Raw genomic sequence first — 10708 nt, 5'->3', positions numbered from 1 at the left:
TCTTACACAAGCTTATCAGTCTTTCACCTGTCCAATTCCCAAATGGAAGCATACTATTCCAAAAAGTATTTCGTCTCCAACAATGATGTTATTAATAGGAATATGGATCAATCATGAAAAGAACCTTTTGAATCTCATTGTAGCAAATCCTACTGTTGCTATGACAATACTCTGGAATTCTTTTCTATCAGGTTTGGTACATCTGTTAACCATTCAAATCTAGTCCTTCATAAACTGCAACATGAAGTTTGTTACTGACTCACCAACTACCAATCTTGATCTATGACTGCCTGCCCCAGCACCACTGAAGAGGCTAGGGACCTGTTAAGGGGTATTAATTCTGCAACTTGAGAACTCTAAATTTCAAATTCGATGTGAGAAATACAGCCCTCTATCCACCAAAGAATCTCAGTCCTTCCCACAGGGTAACATTATTGCTAGGAAGGAGGTACACAGGAAGGGATTGTGTCTCCCAACCTCCCAGGACTGAATTTGAGCCACTCAAATAATCTCCCTATTAATTTATAGTCAGCTGAGTAGTAACTACTCATAAGAGTGACACTCCAAGGCCTGGGGCTATAGCTTAGTTAGTAGAGTGCTTGTCTAACATGCATGAGGTCCTGGGTTGGACTCCCAGAACAATATAACCCCGGTGTGATGGTGTACCCTCCTAATCCTAGAATTCTGTAGGGTAGAAACAAGAGGATCCAAAGTTCAAGGTCATCTTCACATACATAGCAACTTTGAAGCTAGCCTGGGATACTTGAGACCCTGACTCAATCCTCTCCCATCAAAAAAAGTTATGCTCTATTACATTCAGTGATCCCACTACACTCAAGAGTAAAGATTTATATGGCGTGTGAATGCTGGGCAAGAGATGGAGGAAGTCACCTGACATACTCTTCTGGCCTCCACATGTATACATCTGCACACTTACATGCACAAACCCTCACCCAGATGAAAAATAAAATGAATCTAAGATGATTAAAATTTACATTTAGTAAAATTCTTTTAAAAGGGGGGCTGGAGAGATGGCTCAGCAGTTAAAAACACTGGTTGTTCTTACAGAAGACCCGGGTTTGAATCCCAGCACCCACATGGCAGCTAACAACTGTCTATAACTCCAGTTCCAGGGCATCTGATGGCCTCTTCTGTCCTCCGCAGGCATTGCATGACATGAGTGCACTTACCGACATGCAGGCAATACACTCATACACATAAAATAAAAATAATAAATAAAATATTAAAAATTCTTTTAAAAGAAGTACTTTTCAGTAAATTGATAAAAAGATGCCTTGAGGGAACTGACCACCATGCACCCATCCCAGGCTCAAGAGTGTGAAAGTATGAGGCCATTTAGAATTGTTTCCCTTGGAAAGAAGACACTTTAAGGGCCCTACTCACACAGGGCCACCTAGGAAGTTGTTTATCTAGGATTCATTTCACTGTGTTTGGCCATCCTGAAACAAGCACTAACTGTATCTAAAGTCTAAAGGGAGCTAGCTGCTGCTCAAGCTGGTGACGGAGCTTAGCATCATCCAAGTGACATTGTTTTTGCAAGCATGCAAAATGCAAGAGGTGTTGAGTTATGGAGGATTCTACCCAGATTTCAAAGTACAGTCTGGGAAGCCAGGCAGTGTGTGACAAGGTCAGATTTCCTGGGAGCCGCTCCCAAGAGTGGAGCAAGCCACAGGGGCAGTCTCGGGAAGCTGGCAATTTCAGGAACATGACATCTACTAAAGAAAGTCACAGGCATAAAGAGTGCCAGTGTAAGAGAGAGATCATGTGAGCTACAGACAAGGTCCAAAGCCCCTAGGAGCTCACATTCCACCACCATGTACCCCAAACGCTGCCAGATATGGAGCTACCAGGTTTGGTCGAAGCTGTTGAGTTTCTTTTTTTTTCTTCCCCTTGGCCTTTTTTGGAGACAGGGTCTCTCTGTAGGTCATCTGGCCTGGAACTCACTGTGTGGACCAGGCTGGCCTCAAACGCAAAGATCTGCCTGCCTCTGCCTGCTGAGTGTTGGGATTAAAGGTGTGCACCAACATGACCCTCAAGCTGCTGAGTTTCATTCTTGCTTTTTGTGTATTCATTTCTTCTGTTTAGGATAAGAATACTTATTCTGTGCCATTGTATCTTGGGTTTTTGTACTTTGTTTTTTAATTTTTATAGGGGCTCAAAGTTAACAGTTAACCTTGAGTCTCAGAGGAGACTTTGATTCCAAACTATGGGGACTCTTGGAGACAGACCATACTCATTTTGCATTATGAGATGACCATGAGGATTATGGGATCCAGGAGAAGAGTGGTATGGACTGAATATGAAATTTCTCCCACAGTTTCATTTTGACACCTTAGCCCCCAGGTGTTGGCACTGTTTGGGGAGATGGTGGAAACTGTAGCAGCTGGGACCTCCTGGAGGAAGTAGATACCTGAGAATGGGCATCTTTGTCTTTTGAAAGGTCTCTTCCTGCTTCCAGCTTTCTGCTGATCTCTGCTTTCTGGATGCCATGAAGTGAGCATCATGTGCCACTGTGCCCTCTGGGCTTTGATGTTCTGTCTCACCATGATGCAGACAAGGGAGTTAAGTGACTATAGGCCAAAACATCTGGACTCATAAGCCAGAACAAGCCTTTCCTTTTTAAAAAAAATTACATTTATTTGTGTGTGTGTGTGTGTGTGTGTGTGTGTGCATGCGTGTGTGGTCTGTATGTGTACCATGTACCATGTGCTTGAAGTACTCACAGAGGGCAAAAGAGGATGTCAGACCTCCTGGAACTGGAGTTACAGGCAGTTGGAGCTGCCTGATGTGCATGCTTGGAACTGAAACTAGATCTTCTTCAAAAGCAGCCAGTGCTCTTAACTGAGCCATCTCAACAACTCCCAATATTTCCTCTTTTAAATCATTTCTCTCAAATGGTTGTCACAGGGATGAAAAGTCTAACAGAGCAGGTATAAGACATTAGACCTTCTAAAAACACTTAGCAAGAACACACTTGACTCTAAAACCTGAATTCCATGTGCCTCATATTTTCTGCATTTACCTATTTCACTTTACCTTGGAGATATTTTCTTATTAAGACATGCTCACCTCTCTTATTTATTTTAACTCTGTGATAATACTCCATAATTTATTTAACCATTCCCTGGTTGGTGAACATTTATTATTTAAATTTTCCTGTGGAAGCAGTTTCAGTGAAAATTCTGGTACATTCCTTGGTATATCTGTGTATTTCTAGAGTTAAGAGTTCTAGTTATAGACAAGAATCCATTCATACTAAGAGAAAAAGAATTTATTAAAATAGACAAGTTAGTTTACAGAATCCTTATGAGAGCTGGGTAATGGGGATCCAAGTTAAGTTGGAAGGACTAATGCCCAGAACCTCACCACTGAATGGGCTTAAGCTGCTTCTTTGCTGATCCTATGCACCATTATATACTATAGACAAGAAAAGCCAACTTGATGCCATTTTGCCACTACTTGTGTGGCAGAACAGATATCCCATGCAGACTCAGTTTCTTCATATTGCTCATGTCTAGGATGAAGTCATAAGCATATTGCATATTTCATCATGTGCCTCTATGCTAGCTATCTATAAAGGAGACCAAGGAAACTGGGCCTGGTGGCACATGCCTTTAATCCCAGCACTTAGGAAGCAGAGGCAGGCAGATCTCTGTGAGTTCAAGGCCAGCCTGTTCTACATAGTGAGTTCCAGGACAGCTGGGGCTATAGGGAGACCCTGTCTCAAAAAGACCAAAAAAAGAAAATACCAAGGAACTAAAAAATGTTCCACCAGTGTGTTATTTGTCATTGCTCTGGCCAAATCCCTCACAAAAAAAAAAAAAAAAAAAAAAAAAAACCTTAAAGGAGGAAAACTTTATATTGCTCATAGTATCAGAAGGTTTGGTCCCTGGTACTTACCCCATGCACTTGGATAGAAGATCATGATGGCTGGAGCATCTGGTGAAGGAAAGCTGTTCACATCATGGTGGGCAGGAAGCAGAGAGTAAGGCAGGAATGAAGGACTAGATGGAGCCTTCAAAGCATACCACACTTACCTACTTTCTCCCATGAGGCTTCACCACCTTTAAGTTTTTAAACCCCCCCCAAATAGTGTCACCCACTGGGAGTTAAGCATTTAAACACATGAGCCTTGGCAGAAACATCATAGTCAAGCCAGGAAGGGGGACCTGACAATATGGAACTGATTGAAACTTTGAGAGAGTGCTTTTCAAAGATGATGTTAAGCTCACATGACATTATCTACTGCAGGTAGCAAGAAGTTGAATTGTTTGCTCAAAGGATATGTGCACTTAACAGTTTGACATAATGTCAAACTGTCTTAAAATATGTGGGCCAATTTACATTACTGCCTACAGCAGATAATTTCCTTTCCATACATCTTCTTCCACAATACAGTTTCTTTAATACTTTGACAATTTCTGACAATTATAGAGGAGAAAAAAAAGATCTCACTTTATTAGAATCTCTTTTCCTGAAAATAAGTTAGATTAAGATTATTATTCTTTTTATTTATTATTTTTATTTTATGTATATGAGTGTATTGCCTGCATGTGTGTAAGTGCACCCATGTCATACAATGCCCATGGAGGTCAGAAGAAGGCATCAGATTCCCCTGGAATTGGAGTTACAGATGGTTGTTAGCTACCGTGTGGGTGCTGGGAATTGAACCTGGGTTAACTGTAAGAGCAATCAATGTTCTTAATCACTGAAATATCTCTCCAGTCCCAGGATTATTATTGGTTTTTTATTTTGTTTTTATTTTTATTTTATGTATATATGTGCATTGCCTGCATGTATGTAAGTGCACTCATTTGTGCAGTGCCTGTGGAGGACAGAAGAGGGTGTCAGATCCCCTGGAACTGGAGTTACAGACAGTTATTAGCTGCCATGTGGGTGCTGGGATTCGAACCCCAGTGTTCTGCAAGAACAGCCTGTGTTCTTAACCACTGTGCCATCTCTCCAGCCCAAGATTATTATTCTTAACAGGACCTGGTGACAGACCTGTAATCTCAGTTACTCAGAAAGCAGGAAAATCACAAGTTCAAGATAAGCCCTACAGAATGAGTTCAAGGACAACCTGGGCAACTTAGTGAAACCCTGTCTCGACAACAGTTTTGTAAAGGGTTAGGGATGTGGTTCGGTGGTAGAGTGTTTGTTTAGCATCCACAAGGCCCTGGTTTCAATCTTGAGCAACACACACACACACACACGCACGCACGCACACACACACACACACACACACACACACACACACACAATATTCTTGTCTTATCTATTGTCTTTTTTTATATTAGAGTACCTTTCTGATTGTTACTATTTGAACATTTCTTCATATTCTGAGCAGCAATTACTTTTGCCTACTGTGTATGGTAAAAACATTTCTTTACAGTGCCCCTGTAACCTTTATGCTTGTTTGTGGTTTTTTGTTTTAAGACAAGGTCTCACTGTGCAGCACATGCTGCCCCTTAACTCACCATGTACCTCAGGATGACCTCAAACTTGTGCTCTTTTCTCTGCTCCCAAGTGTTACTATTAAAAGCATGTGCCAACACTCCAGCTCCCTTTTCTTTTCAGTTGTAACTCTGACTTTAGGAAATTTAAATATAATGTGTAATCTTTTTGTGGTTATTACATTTATTTTCCTATTACATATGTGTTTGTCAAAACTCATACTATTTATTTTATTTTTAAAATAATTTTGTCTTTGTTTTATGGGCTGGAGAGATGGCTCAGCAGTGATGAGCACTGGCTGTTCTTGTAAGAGGACCTAGGTTCGGTTCCCAGCACCCACATGGCCGCTAACAACTGTCTGTAACTCTAGTTCCAGGGGAGTCAATGCCCTCTTCTGGCCTCTACAGGCATTGCATGCAAGCATGCACATACACAAGCAGTCAAAACACACATACATATAAAAATACATTTAAAAAATAGATTTGTGCTTGTTTTTTTAGCAATTTCACACATGTATCTAATGTATTTTGATCAGAATCACCCCCATTCCCATCTTTTCTTCTTCCTAATACATCCACTTACTCTTTCAGTGTTTTTGTTTGTTTGTTCGTTTGTTTGTTTGTTTGATGACCCACTGAGTTTAGTTTAATTAGGGCTGCTTGCATGTGCATAAGAATGGGGTTATTTACTGGATCATGGGCAACTTACTAGTGCTACACTGCTGAAGAAAAATGACTCCTGCTGGGCTTGATGGCACATGTCTTTTGTCCCAGCACCTGGGAGGCAGAGGCAGGAAGATCTCCCTGAGATCAAGGCCAGTCTGGTCTACATAGCAAGTTCCAGGCTAGCTGGGGCTTCAGGAAGACCCTGTCTCAAAAAAACCATAAATAAATAAATAAATAAATAAATAAATAAATAAAATAAAAATGACTCTTCCTCCCCAGTAGCTATTAACTACCAATAAGTCCTCAGCTATGGGTGGGACCTCGTGTGTCCCTCCCCCATGAACACTGAAGGACTCTATCTACTGTGCATGTAACCACAGCTGCCGTGAGTTCATAAGAAATGGGTGATTTTTTTTCAGAATGTTTTCTTTTATTGGTCAGAAAAACTTTTCATGTCTTCTATTGTAAAATATTTTTGTATATTTGAATTTAAATATGTGTATGTGTATGTGTATGTATCTGAGTGTGGGTTTGTGCACACGAGTGCAGGGCCCACAGAGGTCAGAAGAGGTTGTGGGATCCTCTGGAGCTGGAGTTATAAGCAGTTGTGAGCTGCTGGATGTGGGTGCTGGGAACTGAACTGAGGTCCTCTGCCAAAGCCATATGTGCTCTTAACCATTGAACCATCTCTCCAACCCCAATATCTTTATTTTTCAAAACATTTTCAGAGTCTCATTGCTCACCCTTAACTTTTTAACCAGATATCATTTATTTTATGCATTTTATGAGATAGGAAAAGGCAGGACAGAAAGACAGAGAAGTTACAGGGAACCCCTCGTCCTGGAGTCTGAATGAATCTTTTTGCCAGTTGCGAAGCAAGAATTCCAGCACAATCTATATTTGCTGACACAAAGTTAATATTTCTTTTATATAGATATAGAGATATTTTATGTTAATGTAACAATGACCAAGGCTTAACACTTCAATATATTAATGTAGGACCTTGGGTCAAGCCTCATTCCTTTCACTGGATATTGCCTGAGAATCTCACACAAAACTTCTTTGCTTACTTACAGTAAAGATATCCTAGCTTCCTGTATCCGTGTGGCCTAGACTTTTACCTTATCAACTGTACTCTTGTCAAGCACCCCTTAGGAACCACCCAGTGACAAGATAGTAGCTTCAAATTCCCAACTCTTATCTATGACTACTGGAAAAACAAGGAGGCACCCACACCTACACTTGGTACATCCTACTGTGACACATCTTTGAGAAGCCCATGCCCATGCTCCTGGGTATGCCTTACTTTCTTCTGAGTGCTTCTTCCTTTCCCCTCCTAACCCTTGTTCTCAAGTCTATATTCAAATACCTTTAATAAAGTCTCCAACTCTGCTTCATAAACTGGCTGGTCTTCAAATCTGACACCCTCTTCTGACCTCCATGGGCATTGCATGACACAGGTGTACTTACACACATGCAGGCAATACACCCATACACAGAAAATAAAATTAATAAATAATTTTTTTAAAAGATCTATCTACACTCAACAAATTCCAAAGAAATAGTAGAATATTATGAACTCTAATTAGTATGCTGTGCATTAGATTTCTAAAATTTTTCATCCTCCATGAATGAAACTGTACATTTTAACAAACAACTGTTTCAGTTCTGATCCCTGTCCATGGTAACCGATGTTTACTGCTTTTATAAATTCAATATTTTTATATTCTATATGTAAGTGAGATAATGTAGTATTTGTCTTTCTTTGTCTTGCTTATTTGACTTAACATATGGCCCTCCAGTTTCATTCATTTTTTCACAATTGAGTCTTTTTCTTTCTTAGGGCTGAGTAATGTAGCATTATGTATAGCATATATACAAATCAAACTAGTGTTTATAAGCTTTGATTCTACCCACAGTTTCAGGCACCCACTAGGAGCACTGGAGCAGACCCCTTATAGGTAAGGCCAAACTATTGTATCAGGAAATTCTGCTCTCCATGTTCTGAAGATGAGGCCATTTTTTCCACCAGTGAAAATGTGGTAAGAGAGCTTAAGATTACCTTCCGGAAGGAATTGCCTTCCTTGTTCCATTTTATCCTCTAACTTGCTTTCTTTCCTTTTTCACACAAGTGTGAGATATATATATATATATAGACTGGCCAACATTTCATAGAAATTCTTTTTTAAAAGTGTGTGTGTGTGTGTGTGTGTGTGTGTGTGTGTGTATACATGTATGCCATGGCCTGTTTGTACTGGTCAGAAGACAACTTGCAGGAGTCAGTTCTGTCTTTCTGACCATGTGAGTCTTGGGGATTAAATGCAGGTCATCAAACTTGGCAGCAGCCTTTACCCACTGAGCCATCTCAGAGACCCCCAGGATTTCTTTCCTTCTTTTGTATACTTGTTGGATATACTTATTTCCCACCTTACAGTAAGAAATAGCCTCACAACTGAGCTCTAGATGATAGAATGGAAGTGATACATTACTTTGTGGTCTCAGTCATAAAATCCTCCCTCACATACTATTCTGTGATATCCTTTCTATTGGCTTTATACAGAGTATCCCATCTTAGAGGTCATATATTGTTGAGGATGGAGGAGCCACAAAATGTACAGAATGGGTTTTCTTGTACATGGACCAGGTGTGATGGCTAATCTTGATTGTCAATTTAATTGGACTGAGAGATGTCTAGGAAATTAGTAAAATGTACACAGAGGACAGCCTTCAAGAGTCACTTCTCTCCTTCTACCATGTTGGACCCAGTGGTCAAACTCAGGTCATCAGTCCTGGTGGCAAGAGCCCTTAACTACTGCGCCATCTCAACAACATCATGATGACATTTCTAGTGACAATTAGGTCATGAGGTCTCTGACTTAATCAAAGTTTTAGTCTGTGATGAATTTAAATTTTGAATAGACTGTTGGTAGATGATGGGATCAAGTGGGAGGAAGTGGGTCACTGAGGCCTGTCATTCAAGGTTACATCTTATCTCTGGTCCCTTCCAGCTTCTTTTCTTTGCTTCCTGACCACCATGAAGTGAATAACTTTGATCTACCATCCACTCCCACTGACATAATATACTGCCTTGCCTCAGGTCCAAAGTAATGATCTAACCAAACTTAGACTGGAATATCTGAAAACATGATCCACAGTAAATACTTCCTTTTTAAAACTTTCTCTCAGATATTTGTCACAGCAATGAAAAGTCGACTAACAAGTTTTTACTGTTTTGTTAAGGAATAAAATGATCACTTTGTTAGAGCAGTTAGCTCATCTGAGCTAGTGAAAAACTAATACATAGTCTTATAGAAGAAGAATCTGGATATATGCACGACCAAAAATTTGGGGAAAATGAGTAGATGCAATATCATAAGCTGGTAATAACCACGGTTAGCCTTTTGTTGTAGGAATCCAGTTGGGCTATAAAATGGGAAAAAAAAATGACTTGCAATTAAGAGATTAGGATTCCTGTCCCAATTTCTCCTAATTAGCAGATTTTTTTCTTTTTTTCATTTTTCTTTCTTTCTTTCGTTCTTTATTTATTTATTTACTTATTTATTTTGGTCTTTTTGAGACAGGGTCTCCCTGTAGCCCCAGCTGGCCTGGAACTCACTATGTAGACCAAGCTGGCCTTGAACTCGCAGAGATCTGCCTGCCTCTGTCTCCTGAGTGCTGGGATTAAAGGCATGTGCCACCACGCCCAGCCTATTTATTATTTTTATTTTATGTGTATGAGTGTATTGCCTGCATGTTTGTAAGTGCACCCATGTAGTGCAATGCCCACAGAGGTCAGAAAAGGGCATCAGATCCCCTGGAACTGAAATAATGTATGGTTCCTGGTCACCATGTGGGTTCTGTGAATCGTACCAGGGCCTCTTCAAGAGCAGCCAGTTCTCTTAACCATTGATCTATCTCTCCAGCCCCAGATTATTTCTTTTTTAATCTTTTCAGTCTGCTTCTTTATTATAGAAATGAGTTTTGATTACCTGTGCTCTCTGAGTGTGTGTATATATATATATGTGTGTATGTATGTAAGTACACATAAGTATGCTTAAGTGTGTGTGTATATATGTGGAGAGAAGAGAGAGAGAGAGAGAGAGAGAGAGAGAGAGAGAACACAGAACAGAATGGATACACAAAACAAAACCCCTAAAGTTTTCCTTTTCTTTCCTTTTTTAGCCAGTGATTAAAAACTAAGAAAACCTCCTGGTCCTCTTGGTCACACACACAGAAAAATGTAAAGTTCAAGTGCCCACCACAGGGTAGTTACGTATATAAGCCCACAGCACTTGTGAAGACCTGCACAAACCCAAGCCAGACTGCAACCCAGCCTGGACAGAGGAGATGAGCAAGATGCCCCAACCTTAGCTGAGAATCTATTGGCAATTGGTAGCTGCTGGGAGAAGGAAGGTAAGTTTTCTTTAAGGGTATGTTGCCTGGTATGTTGACCAGACTCCAAGGACTAAACCCACACCCAAGAGCATTTGGGGGACAGAGATTAGACTCAATAGGCTTAAAGAAAGTAAGAGGCAGGGAGGGAGGGAGGAAGGAAGGGAGGGAGGGAG

Source organism: Nannospalax galili, unplaced genomic scaffold (genome assembly GCF_000622305.1).
Source record: "Nannospalax galili isolate Female #2095 unplaced genomic scaffold, S.galili_v1.0 scaffold1899, whole genome shotgun sequence".
Lineage (NCBI taxonomy): Eukaryota > Metazoa > Chordata > Mammalia > Rodentia > Spalacidae > Nannospalax > Nannospalax galili.
The sequence above is the reverse complement of the archived record's forward strand: the minus strand, read 5'-3'. Positions refer to the sequence as shown.